Raw genomic sequence first — 20,300 nt, 5'->3', positions numbered from 1 at the left:
CATTTTCATTTTATCAAACTTGATTATATCTACATACATTTAAACATTTACATAGAATTTATATATATATATATATATATATATATATAAATTGTCTTCAGTCTACAGAAAAGTGATGTATGCACATAATGAATTTCTACAATTCTGTCACTAATGCTTCAGCTTCACAAGAATCCACAGGTCACAAGTTTGGAAGCATTATTTTAAATCTTAAATTTTAATTTAGTGGGGTCTAACTGAAAAGGAGCTATAGTTATTGCTCTCAGGAAAATAGGCTGTGAAACACAGTTTCTTATTTTTTTGCAATTAATTAAATATATTGTAAAATTGGTACTTCCTAGGGAGAGGGTAATACAACAAAATCTATAGTAAAAAAGGTGATGATTTTCAGTGTTCACACGTGAAAAACATAAAGCCCTAAAATCAACCCAATCTTTTATTTTCCCATTCCACTTCCAAAAATAATAGATAGTAACTCATAAATAACAACAAAAAAATACACCCTGAGGTTTGTTTTTTTGGTTTATTATTATTTTTTTTTTTGCAAAGAACAAACCTGAAAAATCACCTGCTTTGTAGAGAAGCAAGCTAATTATCTGTCATGTTGCTAAGGCGTTTAATTGCTGAGATTATGCAACATCATGCTAACTAATCTCCCTAGGAAAATAGAGTACAAACAGTTTAAAACTAATCTTCACCTTCTTTTGTAAATATACTATACAAAAGCATATTCATTCAAATGAAAAAAACAAAAACAAAGTATCTGATTCTGTATTAATGCCTATCAGAGACTATAGGCCCAGAATTAAGATACAATATTAAGCACAGAAAATACAAATGCATTTTATATTGAGAAGATATGTCTCTAGAAGTTTTTGCTTTGAGGATTGCTCTGTTATTGAGCTAGAGGTATGATTGTCTAAATTACATTTTTAGGGTCTCAAAAAAGAAAACTTTTTTTCACATTTTACACTGCCCTTTTACAAAGTTACCATTAAACAAGCATTTACTTAACACTTTCTTCATGCCAACTATTACGGCCAAGCCAATTCCAATTCTATGAAGATATGCAAGACTTTTTCACGACCCTTAAAAAGGTCAGTATAGGAAGGAAGAAAAATGCAGAACCATAATTGCCAGGTTTAATATATTCATACAATGAAACACTATTGCAATTAATTGAATAAATTATGGCTATACATAACAAAACATGAATAAACATTAAGAACATAATACTAAATTGCAGAAGATTAACACAGTATGATTCCATTTATGTAAGACTAAAAAATGCAAAACCAAACAACCTATTGTTGAGGAGTAAAACATGTGACAAACTATAAAGAAAAGTAAGAAAGATAAGCATAAAATGTAGAAGAGGTTTCCTCTACACACAGTCCATAACTCTCTAAATTATCTTTTCCAACTCTCAGCAATCTACCCACTGAATCTAACAGATTTCAACCACTTCAGCCAGAGAAGTCCTCACTGCCACCAAAGGATAGCAACTTGATCTCAGTTAAGTTGGATAGAAGATACGACGACATACAATGGTGTTTGACTCATTATTTTCTTTACACTTTTCAAATATATTCTATTCTATAAACAATTAAAAAATTAATGGTAAAAAGGTAAAAACATCATGAAATGATCAGGAAATGGTGTGCAATCTGAAATAAAAAATCATTACCACTTTCCCTCCTGCAGACAACATTTTCTTTCACAGGAGAATAGTTTTGACCTACTTACTTCTTTTTTTTTTTCAAAAGTCTTGATTTCTTTGACTGTAATTCATTAGTAAGAATTTTGCTACTATAAAAATGAGAACCGAGCAATTATATATTAATGTAGATCTGTTAGTATAGATCACATGTATATAAGAAATATGATATTCTATTTATTTTTGAAAGATTTAAATAAAATTTAAAAATTTTTAAATATTATATGGGAAAAAGCTAAGGTTTTGGTGAACCTCCAAAGCAATGTCGGTGCATTTTAATACATTGAGTTTTCCTTTCTTAAAATGCCTATTTACTTCTTTGCATTCTCTTCTTAGTGCTCACAAATTCTTCTCTCCTCTCTTGTTTTACCATAGGCTTCAAACCATTAATCACTCTCAGGACTCCAAGTTGTGACCCATTTAACAGGTTGGTGCTCCTCTTTAATGGGGTAAAACATCTCTGGGAATGTCATTTTGAGTGCCTTAAAAAAAAAAAAGATAAGGAGTTCTTTTAATTAAACCCAAAATATATGATGCATCATCAAATGAAAGCAAAATAAAGATAATTTCTCAGGTTTTATAGATTCAACCTGTAATGATTGAAACTAACTTTGCAACATAATTCTTCTCATTGATAAGTGCTGGCATTTAAGTTTAATGTAAAATATGAGTTTGAAGTAATTTCTCAGTTAGATTTAGGCTTCCTGTGCTTTTTAACCTGTCTCTTGAGTGTAACCTGCCTCCATTTACCAGGATTTAAAAATGAAATGAAAAATGGCTCCCCAAAAGGACTGCTGAATGAAATTAATATTCATGAAAATTACTATTAAATGTCATTCTTGTTCTTATGCTATGGTTCCAACATCTGTGAGATTCCTATTGCTCTCATAGGCAGGCACTCTGCAATTAATACTTTCTGACACTAAAATCATCTTTCAAATCAAATCAGAGCTATTATATAGCAAAATGATTCCAAAGAAATCCAAGAGAGAAGTTTTACAGCAATCAGACCCCTTGAAGCGAACACAGTGCAAGTAATGGATTCCTTACATTGATTTGTTGATTGCCAATTTGACCGTATCAGAACAAAACCTCAAGGAACATATCCGTACCAGAGAAAATCAAATTAAGAACCACTGTGTCACATGTACATACTATATATAATATACTAGGCTGTAGTTTAAGAATGGAACTGAGACTTCATTCTGAAGAAAAGTGGGTGGATGTTTAAGGTCTCAAGTTCTTAAAAAATCAGTAATAATTACATACCGTGTATGCTCAGACCACGAACAACTATTCTATAAGGAGCATTAACTCTTATGGGTGAATTAAACCAATGCCTCAGGCCAGCCAAGTGGCTCAGTTGGTTAAGAGCTCACTCAAGAGTTTGAGCTCTGAGCAACAGCGGTTCGATGCCAGGCCCGAGCTGAGCTGCCGCTGAGCTGCCAAAAGGTGGCAGGATGGCTCAGCTAAAAAAAAAAAAAGAAAGAAAGAAAAAATAAAAAAATAAAAAAATAAACCAATGCCTCACTGACTTCAGTGCATAGCTTCTTCCTAAATATATTCAAGTCAACAGACATTTAAGTGCACGTACAGATGGGCACAGGCAGTTCTTCCTACAGATTGATGAAGGTTGTCACGATAGAGCTTGGAAAGTTTTCCTGAAAGAATAACAGTACAAATGTAACTAAAAAAAACAATATAAGGTTTATTTGTTGACTTGGATATATTTAGTAGCATAGGAAATGCTTAAGCCATAACACATCTCAAATAAAACCATAGGTCTGTATTAAAATGCATCTTTTAACTACAACTCTAAGATAAAAAGCAAAAATTACTAAGGCCACATTCCATACTACATTGCTTTGTAATTATGATGTTAAAATTTTCTATTTGATTTTTTTAAAAGTCAGAACAGAACTATGGCAATGACCTTTTAAATTATAATTTTTTTAGTGGTTTATTCTTTGTGCTTTACATAGAACTATTTATTAGGTAGCCAGATTGGGGGGCGGGGGTGGCTAAAAGTGGCCCATTTGTAAAATGTTTGCTACAGCAACAAAATTAGTTGAAAATGTGGGCAGGTTTTGTTAGGCTGTAGAGTGTGCCTACAGTAAGGAAAGTGCAAAGCTGATGTAGTTTGGAAGGTAAGGAAGAAAGGTTCTGCACTGGAATGTCCTATCTCCAGGTCCAGTGTGCTGGGCCCTGGCAAATGAATGAGTTATTGCACAACAGGCTCTGCAGTCAAGGAGCATCACAAGCCCACTCTCTTCATGGCTTAATCAGGAAGCTTTTCACAGTTAGCTCCCAAGTTGTCATGCAGAGAGTAAGGGCAGAACAGAATAAGGCTACAGCCTTATCATTTTAAGGGATATATCATAACGTTTATCTGAACAGTGTGATTTTCAAGGCTCTCCATGGTCTGACCCCAGCCGAAATCGCCTGTCCTGTTAGACATGCTATGTGGCCTATGGCCCATTCTCACAAGCTGTCACTAAACATGCCCACAAATGCTGCACTAGCCCCACTTACCTGAACACAGTTGTAACAATATGAGTTCAACTATGTGAAATACACATGTAGAAAACAAACCATGAAAGGATACATTCTAAATGCTAAAAAGTGGTCACTTTTTAGAGATACTGCATTTCTTTTTTTGCCAAATATTATTAAAGGAACATGCATTTCGTTTCCTTTGTGAGCAGAAAATATTATTTGCAAGTCTTTCTTCGAATATAGAAAATGTTTTTCTTTCCACCCACACATTCAAGATTTTCATCTGTAACAGAGTAAAAGACAACAGAGAGCAAACAACTAAATTTTCTATTTTGTTTTTCATTTAACCATAATCATCTTTGTTATTTCTGAAATATAAAATTATATAGCAAAAAGTATATGTTTTTCCTTAGTGCAGATTGTAGTGATGGTGGCGGGGGTGGGGCAGAATCACCTCTTTACAAAAAGTTGTTTTTGTTTTTGTTTTCGTTTTGCCTACTTCACTAACAATTATATCAGATAATCTCAAAGGTCCCTTCTGGCAATAAAATTCTATGATTCTAAATTTATTTCTGTGTTCAGTCTCAATTACCAGTTTCACTTGAGACTTTGCATGTATTTGAATATGTCTACTCACTGATCTGTCCTTGATTAAACTTCTCATAAACTTTGCCCAAACTCTAAGATTGAGTTTGTTCAACTTTTTAAATGTGTTAAAAGTCCGCTAGTAAAATTGTTGATACTTAGTTGTCACCTTGCAGCTGCACTGATTCTTTGAAGATAAGGAAGTGTCTTGGAATGCTAAGAACCGAGGGAATGATCTCGGTAAAACTTCCTTATCCGATGGTCTCGGAAAGCTGAGGCCATCCTGGGGATTATACGTTTGTGTGAAAGCACAACTCCTGCTTGATCACAATGAGTTTCGGTGAAGCAGCTTCCTGCTGGTCTAATCGAATCAATTAACTGGATATAGATATTCAAATTCACTTCTTTGTGACGGTTGTAAATAAAAGTTATTCACCTGCCAGGATCAGGGCTTGCTCTCTCAGTCTGCAGAGACAAGACCCCTGCCCCGCAGAAACTCTGTTTTTGACTCTTGTGATTTCTTAACCCGTCGCCACCCCTCCTCGAAACCACAGCCCTTGTCACATGGAACGTGACTTAGTGACATTATGTTTAGTGACACAGAATTATATTAACTTGTCTTCCACTCTGAACTTTTGCAGTTCAATATTTCTTCCATTTCTCTAGAAGAACAGTCACCTTGAAATTATGATGTTGTGACAGGTTTTAGAGTTGTATGCCTTCATATTGTTCATTTTTTCACAAATTAGTAAGAACTCTGCTTTGTTGCTGGGACAAATGTATAAAGCATTATACTGGAAGATGTACATGCTGTAAAATTTATACCTTTTGGATAGAGATGTATCTATCCAGAATGCATTTTTTTATAATTCATAACAGGAAGAGAAATGAATATCTGAAACACAGTTTAACTTTCTCTTCAAGGTCTAAGATGACAGTTACTAAACTAAGAAGGCAGAAACAGAAGAATATTATAAAACAGGTAGGATTACAGCAGTCATTCTGCCCTGAGCTGTGTTCCTCATCTCTCTGTCTCTGTCTCTGTCTCTCTCTCTCTCTCTCTCTCTTAGAAAGTAAACAACCACAAAATACAGCGATGCTTCCTAATTTTTGGAATGTATTTGTCTTTCATTTTCAATTGTTATAGTCTCATAAAAACCAACAGAAATAATTTCAAAATTTATTCATCTATTCTTATTTTTCTTAATGACAAGATAGACACTAGAATATAAATTCCACAAAGGACACAGCCTATTGGCCTGGTATTCCTCATGAAGAGCACAGTACCTGGGCATGGTTTGAATTTAAAATGAATGAATGAATGAATGAACCATAGAATATTAGATGTAGAAGTGATCTTAAAGGTCTAAATCCTCATATGAAGTTTTAGGTAAATCACACAAGTAAATAATTTTAAAGCCAGAATCAAAGCTGTGGTCTCTCCATGCCTTTTCTTTTCTGCTATAAGCATTCTTGTCTGCCTCTTTTCATTTTGAACTTTACCTCAGCTCTTCAGTATACACATATGAATACACAAATGTTTGCTTTGAAGCACATAATACAGAGACAAAGCATGTTGAATTATCTAGTCAAATTTTTCTTTATTATCTATTGGGTTCTGTTTTGTACCAACACAGTGCAATAACAGGAGGTTACATTTAAACTGAGACCTGAATGATGAGAAAGAGAAAAAGGGAGAATGGAAAGTGCATACAAATGCGTTGCTTGCATCCGGAAAAAAAAGGAAAGAAAAGAAAAAAAAAATATCTTGTGCGTGTAAGAAACTGAAAGAAGCCAAGAGTTATTTGAGCATCATAAGCAAAAGGAGAGATATAAAATGTGGTGGTGAGGGGGACTGGGTTAGATCCTATAGGACCTCATGGGGACAGTGAGGAGTCTGAACATTTTTCTGAGCAAATACAGAGTCTCAGTGCCTGTATGAGGCAAAGGATATCAGACTTATTTCAGAGTTCAGAAGCTATGTTTTTGTCTTACTCTTCTTCAAATAATTATAACATTTTTTGAGTACTACCCAGGGCTGGGACTGGGGTGAGGGGATGTAGGGAAATAATCAATGCCTTGGGTACAAAATTTAAGAGGATGACAAAAAACTCAGTAATCAAGATAAATAATATTTTTAAAAATCAAAATCCATGATAAACAAAATATCAGAAATTTAAATACTATTACATGTTATATATTAAAGTGTCATTGTGTGTTATATATTTATATGTCATAGTTCTCCCCTTTGTTTAACTTACACAGTGTTTATTTTTAAACTTGTCTTGGTCTCTCTGAGAAATTATAAATTTGTTGGTATTAGGAGCTGTATTCTACTAAATCTAGCACAGCTCCTTGCTACAGAAATTGCTTAACAAATATGTCAATAGGATCTGCCAGACACCAAGGCAGAATTACAATTATAATTCAATCAAGGATAGAAAGGTGATGATAGATAGATGATAGATAGATAGATAGATAGATGATAGATAGATAGATAGATAGATAGATAGATAGATAGATAGATAGATAGATAGATAGATAGATGATAGCAGGAAACACCTCAGCTCTGGAAAGGTCTCAGCCAGCCCAGGGTGGCACTCATCCCAAAGACGTTATTAGAGGACCCTGGGCAGGTATGGTGAGCCTTGTACCACCACTGCGCTCAGTCATCACCTGCAGGTTGCCAGGGAAAACATGGCCTTATATATCAAGCTGAGAAAAATCCTGATGCACAGCAGGAGGCTGTTAGATAAGTGCACTCCTGGTGACAGGTTCTCTCTTAAAGGGATAGCTGAGCTACCCTTTGAGCCACCATAATGACTATCTGATGAAGTGAATAATAAAAGTATAGTGGAAGAACTAAAACTGGCTAGTATTAAAGGCCTTTGTTATACATTTATATTTCCACACACACACAAAAGAAACCTTCAAAAATTATCTGCTGAATAAATAGTTATCACAGTGTGAAAACCCATGCCTATTTGTATTAAAGCTCTAAAGGTATTACAATGTTATAGGTTGCTCTCTAAGAGAAAGTCCTTTTTTTAAGAATCATCAGTTTATCAGGTTGCTGTACAATAGAAAGAATGTCTTAAAAGCTGGGGTTTTAAATGAATTTGTATTGATATTATTGAAAATCTTATTCAAAGAGAGAAATATAATATATCTACATACAAGTGATGGTTCCTTAGTTTATATATTCTTGATGTATAGAAATAGGTATAACTCTTCAGTGTCTCTGAAATGCATTAGAAGATGCCCCAGGGCTGCTGAGAGTAAAGTGAAAAACAAAACAAAAAACTGAATATCTTTTTTTTTTTAATTGAGGTACAAGTGACATGCATCATTTGGATTCTTATACACTTTTGGGGTGAATTAGTATTTCCTTTTTTGAAGACAAGTTGCAAAAGGTATAAATATAAATGTGTGTACCCTCAGATCCAAATGTTTTTCTCCCAGAAAATTTTCTTAAGGGAATAACACAATGACTATATTTATATATATTTATCTAAGTATGTATATAAAAGGCAGTTCATTACAACATTGTAAAAAGAAACAAAAACAATGAAATGTCCATCAATAAGGATAATTTATTAAATATATCGCTGAATATCTTTATACAACCCAAGCGTCTCCTTCAGGACACCGTTCAGTTTCAGCTTTCTCTGACACATATGATGAAACCAAAAATTCGGTCCTGCCTCTCTCTGCATCACTGCCGCCTCTGCCGTAGCATTACTCAGTCCAGTGCCTAGAACTCTTATTCCTGACCCTTCAGTAGCAAACAGCCCGCTCCGTTCATATCCTAGGAGAGGTTGTTGAGGGCAGACCACACTTCCCTTTACTACTTTGTCTTTTATTCTTTCAAACACCATCACAACTGCACAGAATACTTGACAGGGTAAGATAAAGTGAACCACAGCACAGGAAATTTAGAACTCTGTACAGTGTGACATTTCTCTTAGCCCCAGGGGGAGAGCAACCTGAATTCAAACAAGTCAGGCTGCTTAAATACTTAGTCTGAAAAGGCTTGGCTGAATAACTATATGATTCAGATGTGAGGAAAATGCAAAATTATCGCATTTTCTCTAATTTCTTTGAGGAAGCATGAATTTGAAAGGCAAATTGATTTCTAAGAACACCCATATTACATATCATTTGTAGTTTCTAAATTAGAATGTAATTGGGCATATTGTTCTCAAGTAACTTTTTTTTTTAATTAAGATTTATTGGGGTGACAATAGTTAGTAAAATTATATAGGTTTCAAGTATATAATTCTGGAATACATCACCTATATATCACATTGTGTGTTCACCACCCAGAGTCAATTCTTCTTCCATAACCATATATTTGATCAAATAACTATTTGATGCAAATCTGTCTTGATTCCCCAATGATGTCTTATACTTCTGTGACTGTGCACGTAGATGCTAGAAAAATATTAGGACAATAGCAAATATGTCTTTATTGAAGAAGCATACTACAGATACAGATACAGTTCTCATATCCATAAGAAAACATTCACATTACAGGAAACTTAGAATAAAATGAATGGTGTTGAGAAGTGTCAGTCCATATTTCAAAGCTCCCCAAATGATTGTAATGTGCAAGAAGGACCAAGAACCTCTAGTCTAAAAAGTGATTTTTTATACTCGCTTTGTAAATTAGAATAAATAAAAAGAGCTTGTTTTTAGTTTTTAATTTATTTTTAAAAATGTGTAAATCTTTTATTTTTTTTTATATTAGTTTCAGGTGTACAAAACAACATAATGATTAGACATTTACACCTCTCATGAAGTGATAACCCCCTCACCAAGTCTATAAAAAAGCTTGTTTTTTAAAAATGTGATTATTTGGAAAAACAACCATAGGATATTTTTGGCAGATCTGGGTTAGGATCTAGTATACACATTAAAAAAATTTTTTTTAGTTATAGTTGACAGACAATTTTATATTAGTTTTAGGTGTGCAACATAGTGATTTGATATTTTAATTCATCACAAAATGATCACCATGATAGGTCCAGTTACCATATGTCGCCATAAAAAGTTATTAAAATATTATTGACTATATTCCCTATGCTGTACATTACATCCCTGTGACTTATTTATTTTATAATTAAAAATGTATACCTCTTAATCCGCTTCACCTATTTTGGCCATTCCCCCAACTTTCCTCTGGTTGCCACCAGTTTGCTCTCTGTATCTATGAGTCTGTTTCAGCCTGTTTTTTCATTTGTTTTGTTTTAGATTCCACATATACAAGTAAGTGAAATCATGTAGCTCATGTAGTATCTGTCTTTCTCTGTCTGACTTATTTCACGTAGCATAATACCCTCCAGGTTCAACCATGTTGTCTCAAATGGAAAGATTCTATTCTTTTTAATGGCTGAATAATGTTCCATTGTATACATGTACCACATCTTCTTTATCCATTCTATCATAATGGATAGAATGCTTCCATAACTTAACTGTTGTAAAAAACACTGCAATGAGCATAAGGGTATACATATCTTTTGGAATCAAGATTTGAATTTCTCCAGGTAAATACTCAGAAGTGGAATTGCTGGGTCATAAGGTAGGTCTACTTTTATTGTGTTGAGGAGCCACCATACTGTTTTTTATTGTGACTGCACCAATTTTCAGCCCCACCAACAGTGCACGATGGGTTCCCTTTTCTCCACATCCTTGCCTACACTTGCTTGTTGATTTATTTATGATGGCCGTCTGACAGGTGTGAGATAATACCTCACTGTGGTTTTAATTTGCATTTCTTTAATGATTCGTGGTATTGAGCATCTCTTCATATGTCTATTGTATATCTGTATGTCCTTTTTGGAGAAATGTCTATTCAGGTCATCCACACATTTTTTAATCCAATTGTGTGTTTTTTGATAATGAGTTGTATGAATTCTTTATATATCCTGGATATCGACCCCTTATCAGATATATAGATATATTGTACACAGATATCTTCGCTCATTCAGTAGGTTGCCTTTTCGTTTTGTTGTTTCCTTTGCTGTACAAAAGTTTTCTGGTTTGTAGTTCCATTTGTTTATTTTCCTTTAGTTGCCCTTATTCGAGGAAACATATCCAAAAAAATATTACTAAGACAAATGTCAAAGAATTCACTGTCTATGTTTTCTTCTAGGAGTTTTATGGTTTCAAGTCTTACATTTAAGTCTTTAATCCATTTTGAGTTTATTTTGATATATAATGTAAGAAAGTGGTCCAGTTTCATTCTTTTGCATGTAGCTGTCTTGTTTTCCCAACACCATTTATTGAAGAGACCCTCTTTTCCCCGTTATATATTCTTGCCTTCTTTGTCATAGATTAAATGACCATATAAGTATGGGTTTATTTCTGGACTCTCTATTGTGTTCCATTGATCTTTGTGTATGTTTTTGTGCCAGTGTCATACTGTTTTGATTACTATATTTTTCTAGTACATTTTCAAATCAGAGAGCGTGATACCTCCAGTTTTGTTCTTGTTTCTCAAGAGTGCTTTGGCTAGTATATGCATTCTGAATCAGCTCTGAAGATAACACTCATTTCCATAGCTCAAAAACCAGAACTTCAAAACACACCCAGAGAAATAAAAGTAAAAGAAAAAAAGTGTCATCTGTGTTCATTAGGAATATCGACCTATAATTTGTAATGTCTTTTCTGGTTTTGGAATCATGGTAATGGTGGCATCATAAAATGAGCTTAGGGGTCTTCCCTCCTCTTTGATTTTTGGAATAGTTTGAGGAGAATAGATATTAATTCTTTTTTGAATATTTGGTAAAATTCACCTGTGAAGCCACCTGGTATAGGACTTTTGTTTTTTGGGAGCTTGTTAGTTAATTATTTGATTTCATTTATAGTAATTGATCTGGTCAGATTTTCTTTTTCTTCTTGACTAAGCTTTGGAAGATTATATGCTTCTAGGAATTTATCTGTTTCTTCCAGATTGTCCAATTTGTTGATGTATTGTTGCTTATAGTATTTTCTTAGAATTTTTGTATTTCTGTGGTGTCCATTGTCACTTATCCTCTTTCATTTCTTATTTTATTTATTTGGGCCTTCTCTTTTTTTCTTGATGAGTCTGGTTAAAGGTTTGTCAATTTTGTTTATCTTTTCGAAAACACAGCTTTTGGTTTCGTTGATCTTTTGTATTGTTTTTTTAGTCTCTATTTTGTTTATTTCTGCTCTGATCTTTATTGTTTCCTTCCTGGTACTTACTTTGGCTTCATTTGCTGTTCTTTTTCCAGTTCCCTTAGGTGTAAAATTAGACTGTTTATTTGAGATTTTTCTTGTTTCTTTAGGTGGTATTGCATTGCTATGAATTTCCCTCTCAGGACTGCTTTCACTGTGATTTGGGGGTCATTGTGTTTTCATTTCATTTGTCTCAAAGTATCTTTTGATTTCCTCCTTGACCTCATTGTTGACCCACTCGCTATTTAGTAGCATGTTATTCAGCCTCCATGTGTTTGTGTGCTTTTCAGCTTTTTTCTTGTAATTGATTTCCAATTTCACACCACTATGGTCAGAAGAGATGCTTGATGATTTCAGTCTTTTTAATTTACTGAGACTTGTTTTGTGGCCTAACATCTGGCCTATTTTGGAAAATGTTTATGTGCCCTTGAAAAGAATGTAAATTCTGCTGCTTTGGGGTGAAATGCTCTAAAAATATCATAAATCTGTCTGGTCTAATGTGCTATTTTAGGCCATTGTTTTGTGTTGATTTTCTGCCTGGAAGGTCTGTCCATTGGTGTCAGTGGGGGTGTTAAAGTCCCTACTATGATTGTGTTACCATCACTCTCTGCCTTTATGTCTGTCAATATTTGTTTTATATATTTAGGTGGCTTCAACATTGGATGCATAAATGTTTACTAGGGCTATATTCTCATGTTGGATTGATCCCTTTATTATTCTGTAATAGCCTTTGTCTTTTATTATAGTCTTTGTTATGTCTATTTTTGTCTGATATAAGTATTGCTACTTCAGATTTTTTCTCATTTCCATTTGCATAAAGTATCTTTTTCCATCCCTTTACTTTCTTTCTGTCTGTGTCTCTCTATCTGAGGTGGATCTCTTACAGATAGCATATGTATGGGTCTTGTTTTCTTATCCATTCAGCTACCCTATGTCTTTTGATTGGAACATTTAATCAATTTACATTTCAAGTGATTGTTCATAGTGATTGCTATTTTATCATTAATATTTTTAATCTTTATTTGTTTTCTCTTTTCTTCTGCTTAAAGTATTTTTAACATTTCTTGTCATACTGGCCTGGTGGTAATGAATTCCTTTAGCTTTTTCTTGTCTGGGAAGTTCTTTATCTCATTCAATTTTAAATGATAGCCTTCCTGGGTAGAGAAGTATTGGTTGTAGGACCTTGTTTTTCATCACTTTGAATATTTCCTGCCAATCCCTTCTGACCTGCAAAGTTTCTGTTGAGAAATCAGCTGATGGTTCTATGGGAGCCCCCTTGTAAATAACTAGCTGTCTTTCTCTTGCTGCTTTTAGGATTGTCTCTTTGTCTTTATACTTTGCATTTTAATTGTGATGTGTCTTGATGTGAGCCTGTTTAGGTTCATGTTGTTTGGGATTCCCTGCTTTTCCTGGGTTTGTAGGTCTATTTCCTTCACAAGATTAGGGGAGTTTTCAGTCATTATTTTTTCAAATAAGTTCTTGATCCCTTGCTCCCTCTCTTTTCCTTCTGGTAGTCCTATGATACAAATGTCATTATGCTTGATGTCCCACACATCCCTTAAATTATCATTTCTTTCTTTTCTCCTTTTTCTTTTTGTTCTTCCAAGTTGGTGTTTTCTGCTAACCTTGTCTTCTAAATCACTGATTCTGTCTTCTGATTAATCTAATCTGCTGATGATTCCTTCCACTCTATTCTTCATCTCAGATATTATATTCTTTGTTTCTGACTGGTTCTTTTTTATGGTTTCTATGTCCTTCTTTTTGCTTACTATCTCTTTGTTGAAATTCTCACTAAAGTTCTTAAGCATTCTTATAACCAGTGTTTTAAACTCTATCTCGGTATGTAGGTTGCCTCCATTTCATTTAGTTCTATTTCCTCAGGCTTCTCCTGTTGTTTTATTTGGGACATGTTTCTTTGTTTCCTCATTCTGGCTTCCTCTCTGTGTGTGCTTCCATGTATTAAGTAGATCTCCTGTGTCTCTCAGTCTTTGCTGTGTGGCCTTGTGCAGTATGTGTCCTGTGTGGTTCAGTGGTGCAGTCTCCCTGATCTCCTCTGCATGTGTTCCAGGAGTATACCTTGTTTGTGCTTTGTGTATTCTGTTGTAGTTGAGCCTTGATTGCTTTTGGTTCATCAGTGGGTGGGATTGACTTCCAGGCTGACTGACTATAAAACTAGCTGGGCCCACAGTGTATGAGCTGCTCTGTGGGGGCTGAGCCCTCAGAGAGGGATTTACCTCTGCAAGCTCTTGTGCCTGTTGAGACTACCCTTTAAGTATGCCACTTGTGGGGCTAACCAGATAGTGCTCTGGTGTGGTTTGAAGCTGGCCCCTGGGTGTGTCCCTTGGGAAGGTCTCCCATGCAGGCCACTTTCAGCCTTGCTTAGGACCACCCCATGGCCACCTAGTAGGAGCTATAAAGGTATATGTGGTTGGCTTCTATGCTTGCTGCACTGGAAATCATGTTAGGGTGGCCTCATTGTGATCTGAGGCTGGCTACCACCAGTACTGGGCCTGAGGCAACTTAGCAAAAGGTCCAGGGAGCCCTCGACCTATTGTCACCTGCTGGCTGCCCAAAAGGCTCAGCCATTCATAGAGCCTCCTTAAGTGCACCAGTGAGGGTGGTTGACCAGGTGTTGAGAATGCCTTCAGAGATGTAGCCCTAGCTGGGAGGGCCAGGTCCCAGGGAATCACCAGGCATGGCCAGTAGTTTTACAAGGTTAATGCAGATTCACTTATTGAGCCAGTGCCTGGCCTGTGACCACTTTGAAAAACACCCTGAGAACACTGCAGCCAGCCACTGCTCTCTTTAGGCTCACAGATCCCAAAGAGCTGCCCAAGAGAGGCTACGGCAAAGATTGTGGCTCACTGCCCCCCACCAAAAGGTCACTGGGCTGCTGTAGCACATCCACTGTTGTAAAAGTCTTCAGCTTGTGGGGTGGGGCCAGCTGCTCAATACTCAAGAGCGCCTGGGAGATATAGTACTAGCTATGTGGGATGGGGACCCAGGGTGTCACCAAAGTGGTGTGCAGACATAAATTTTATCATACCAGTGTGGTCTCAGGTCTGGCCCTTTGGGAGAGGATTCAACATAGAAAAGATGCTACCCTCCTGTAGGCTACATGTGAGGCAGGCTCCATACTGGGGCAATGGCTGCTGTCCTTCCAGCCCTCACCTCCAAGCCACATAACTCAGTCTTTTCCTGGTGCCTCTCAAGTTGCCACACCTCCACTGAAGACCAGGTGAGTGTTTGCAAGCAAATGAGTCTATGTGAGGACCCTTTAAGAGGCTGTCTGGCTTTCTAGCTGACTTCTGTTTTACCAGAACGGGCAGACTGAGCTATTGCTGATTTTTACTGCCAGATGTTGTAGGAACTCTTCTTCCCGGCACAGGACCCCTGGGCTGGGGAGCCAAATGTGTAACTGGGACGCCTTCCTCTTCTGGGGGGACACCTGCCACCAAAGTGTCCTTCCTGGTGTTCAACCACTATCTGCATTTTTGGAGTCTGCCTGTTTCATATCTCTGCCCCTCCTACCAGTCTCAATGTGGTTTCTTCTTTATATCATTAGTTAGAGGGGCTATGTTCAGCTGGTGTTCAGTGAATTCTTGAGGTTGATTGTCCTATAATTTGTTTGTAATTTTGTTGTGATCCTGGGATGCTGTAGGCATAGTGTTTACCTAATCCACCATCTTGGAGCTGTCTCTACCTTACTACTACCTTTTGATTCTTCCTTTTTTGTTAATATTCCTCTTTTTCATCTTTTTACTTTATTTTTGATTAATCAAATATACTTTAGTTTTCCATTTTATTTCTTATATTGGATTCTTAGCTGTATCTCATTTTATTATTATCTTCTTAGTGTTTGCTCTAGGGCTAACATTTTGCACTTTTATTTTATCAGAGTCTAGAATCAGTACTTTCCCTCTTCACATGTCACACTTCACATCTGGTATTTCAGAGTTCTTAAGCCTCCTTTTCCCATTCTCTCATCATACGAGTATCTAAGAAACAGGGTTTAGAGTTTGAGGCCCACAAACTTAGAGGAGCTTGAGAATATTGATACTTCACACTTGTGTTAGTTACTGATTGCTGCTGTAATAAAGTAACACAAACTTGAAGGTTTAAATAACACAGATTGTATATCTTATAGTTCTGGGGATTAAAAGCATGAAGTAAGTTTAATTTGGCTAAAGTCAAAGTATTGGCAGGCCTGCATTCCTTCAGGACACCCTAGGGAAGACTTCATTTCCTTGCCTTTCCAGATTCTAGAGGCCAAGTACATTCTATAGTCTCGTGACCCCTTCCTCCATCTTGAAAGCCAGCAATGTACCATCTTCTCTCCTTTCTGACTTCTACTTCCATCCTTATATCTTATCTCTCTCCTTCTTATCCTCCTATCTATCCCTTATGAGGACCTTTGCAATTACATTGGGCCCACCCAAATATTCTAAAATAATTTCCCCACCTCAAGATCCTTAAGTTAATCACATTTACAAAGTCCCTTTCACCATGTAAGGTAACATATGCACATATGGATGTGATTGGAAGGTCATTTTTCAGCCTATCATATGCTTTATATCTCTCACCTCAGACATTTTGTAACCTCACATATTATAATAGCATACTTCCATCTATCTACCCACTCAATTTTTTTGTGTAACTGTTGTCATCACCTTTATTTCTATGTGTTATAAACATTATTTTATGATGTTATTATTTTTTGCTTTAAATAGAAAATATTTTTCAAGTACATTATAAAAAGGACACATATGTTTATATTTATGTATGTATTTAACATTTCTCCTTCTCTTTATTTCTTATTTGGATCTGAATTTCAATCTGTTATCATTTCCCATTAACCTGAAGGACATTATTTAGCAAATGGAATTTTTTCAGCCCTAAATTGTTTAAAAGCTAAAATGTAACCATCACAGAATAAATATTTTGTGTGAAATAGGCATTAGTTACCCGACAATTACCCTGTTAGCTCCACATATAGGGGCCTTAACAGAAAGTTTCTATAAGCATTTCCATCAGTTTGCAGAATTGTGTTTAAGCACTGCCAACTTTTTTTTTATATACATTGTTCTTTTGTTACATAAAAAGCAATGTATTTGGGAGCAACTGTTTTTATTTTCTTATTCCAAGACATTATGTTGCAAGTGGTAGAAAATCCGTAAGAAAAAGAAAACAGGCAAAGTGAAAAAGATGCATGAGGCATGCATGCAGAGCACTCAGCTTAGGCTAATGGCTATCTTTTTTTATCTACTGATCCAGGTTTTCTGGCTTTGTGCATGTGTTGCTGGGTTACAAGTACATATTTTGTGTAATCAACATAAAACCAACTGGCTGAACAGGTTGTTCTCCACCAGCCTAAAAAAGACTTCATTTTATTAGAATTGAAATTTCTATTTAAGAATACTTATTAGACTCCTTATTTTGCAAGACTTACCTTGGCAACTAAAGGTGATTAAAGATTAAGAGATTTAAGACAATTTAACTTTTTCTCATTGCTAAAGCAAACATAAACATTGCAAGAATAAAGAATGGCTAACCAGCCGATAAAGCTAATTATCACCAATGCTGTAACAGTGGGTTATGTAGTGATGAAAAGTAGGTGTCAACAAGATATAAATTGGATTATGATGCCTCTGATGGCCGATGTCCCCAGATTTTACAGAGAGAAAACCATGTGTAAAGATACTTTCTCTCATCAAATTTCATCATAATGGTGTGGCATAATCTCTATTTCCCTGGTAGATTAAAACCTATCCAACGTAACATATACTTTGGAAATGCTAATGACTGAACAAATTGACAGATGGTTCCTAAGAACAAGGCCAGCTGGTAATATGGGATAGAGTCTTAAAACTGAAAAAAGGGAAGCAGTTTTGAATCATGGTTCTTAAACAAGACTAGCATATCAAAATTCCTGAGACCATTTTTTAAAAAAGTATTTATCTTTACAGCAACCTTTCTTCCTTTTTCTACCTCCAACAAAACTCAAATGCCCTTAAAGAGTGAGCAAACTTTAACACACAACGGAATCACCCAAAGGACTTCCTAATGCACAGATTACCTGACCCCACCCCAGGAGTTTCTTATTCAGTAGGTTGAAGGTGTGGCCTGAGAATTCACATGTCTTACAAATTCACATGTGATATTGATTCTACTGGTTCAGGTAGCACACTTTGAGAATCATTGGCTTAAAGAAACGAGGAATGCAAAAGAGTAGTAATTTCATCTAAGTTAAAGAGTTTCAACATGTGGCAGAAAAGAGTACACTAACTGAGGTAAGCCCAGTAGAAAAATCTGGGAAGAGAGGGAAGTATTTCTGAAAACTTAGTAAAAAGTTACTTAATTTCAGCCAGAGGGAAATGAAATCCTAAGATCTAGGATTCAGCTGTCTTAAGCAAAGTAGTTCTGATGGAGAAGACATCTAGAAATAAAGAGTAATATTCCTTTAAAATACTGCCATTTGCAACAGCATGGATGGATCTTGAGAATATCATGCTAAGCAAAATATCTCAGATGGAAAAGGTCAAGAAACATGATTTCTACTCATATGTGGTATATAAAACTGAAAGCAACAAATGAACAAACAGGACAAACAAACCAACCAAAAGTCACAGACAGGAGCAACAATATGGTAGGTACCAGAGGAAAATGGGGGTGGAAGGGTAGAAAAGGGTAAAGGGTGTCAAATATATGGTGATAGAATTGGGTGGTAAACACACAATGCAATATACAGATGATGTATTATAGAACTGTACACTTGAAACCTATATAAGTTTATTAACCAAAGTCACCCCAAGAAATTTAATAAAATTAAATTTTTTAAAAAGAAAATGAAAAAAAAAAAGGAAGAATATTTCCGTGGGCAGGAGTGAAATTTAGCCAATATATCTGGGAATGAACCCTAAGGGGGCACTAAAAACCTGATCATTTCGTACCTTCATTCCTTTATGGAGCAGTGGAGTCACCAATGGGGAGCCTTTTGTTTTGGATAACAGGAAGACACCAGAAAAGATAAAACTTCATAGCACCACCCATAAACAAGTAACTGATTAGGATGTAGTAATTGCAAAGTTGGCAGGAAAGAAAGAAAGAGAGAGATGGGGGTAGGAACACCCATCAGAGAGAGAGAGAAAGGAAGAATCCAATTTTTAAAAACTGGCAAAAAGCCTGAATAGATGTTTTTCCAAAGAAGATATTCAACTGTCCAACGGGTACATGAAAAAGTGCTCAAAATAACTATTTATCAGGGAAATCCAAGTAAAAAAAAACAATGAGATATCATGTCACACCTGTAGAATGGCTATAATAAAAAATACCGGACAGGATGTGAAAAAAAGGGAACCCCTGTGCACTATCAATGAGAATGTGAATTGGTGCAGCCACTATGGAAACCAATACAGAAGTTCCTGAAAAAATTAAAAATAGAACAACCATGTGACCCAGCAATTCCACCTCTGGAAATATATCCAAGTGGTGGGTATGTCAAAAGCCTGTGCAAAAATAGGTGCCCAAGTGTGTGCTAGTGTCAACAGTAGCAGTAAAAAGAGGGCCATACAGCTTTGAAATGCATCCAAATGTCTAGAAAGAAAGCATGCATTCCTTCAGTTCCTGGAGATTGATTTTGAGCAAGTCGAAATCTTACATGTGGCGTTTCTCACATGTACCTCTTTCCACATGCAGCCAGTGATTGTGATGACTGGAAAAATGGCAGTGTGTAAGATTATGTATAAGACATGTAGTGAGACATTACAGACTGGAATGTGTAGTCTCCATAAATAGAGAGGGCACAGGGAGGCAAAGATGGAAGCCATCTGGTAGCAGTAAGCACTGGAAATTGTGGCATTTTCTGCATCCCATCTGTTCAGATAGTAGAGGTAAGAGATCATCTTATTTTAGGCCAGAAAAGCTAAAACAAATGAATGGATATTGAGTTAGGAACTAGCCCATTTATCTGCCTTACAGCTGTGGAATGAGTAGGGTATTGATTCAGCCAAGTAGACAGAAGGGCACCCAAGGCAATTCACTGGCAATCTCTACAAAAACACTCTTCATGGGCAAATTCTCAGGCTCAGTAGGTTTGTTATTGTATGAGGATGAGTAAAACAAAAACATTCTAAATTATACAGAGGGAAGAGAATCAAAACAGGAAATGTACATAAAAACTTTAGAAAAATATTTTTCATTTTCAATTGGATTAGCAAATACATGGCCTCCTTGAAACAGGAACAGAAAGCCATAAGAAAAGATCAAAGTAATGCAGCATTAGATCAATAGGAGACAAGCGAGA

The sequence above is a fragment of the Hipposideros armiger genome, unplaced genomic scaffold, assembly GCF_001890085.2.
Source record: "Hipposideros armiger isolate ML-2016 unplaced genomic scaffold, ASM189008v1 scaffold_638, whole genome shotgun sequence".
Classification (NCBI taxonomy): Eukaryota; Metazoa; Chordata; class Mammalia; order Chiroptera; family Hipposideridae; genus Hipposideros; species Hipposideros armiger.
Note: the sequence above shows the minus strand (reverse complement) of the source record.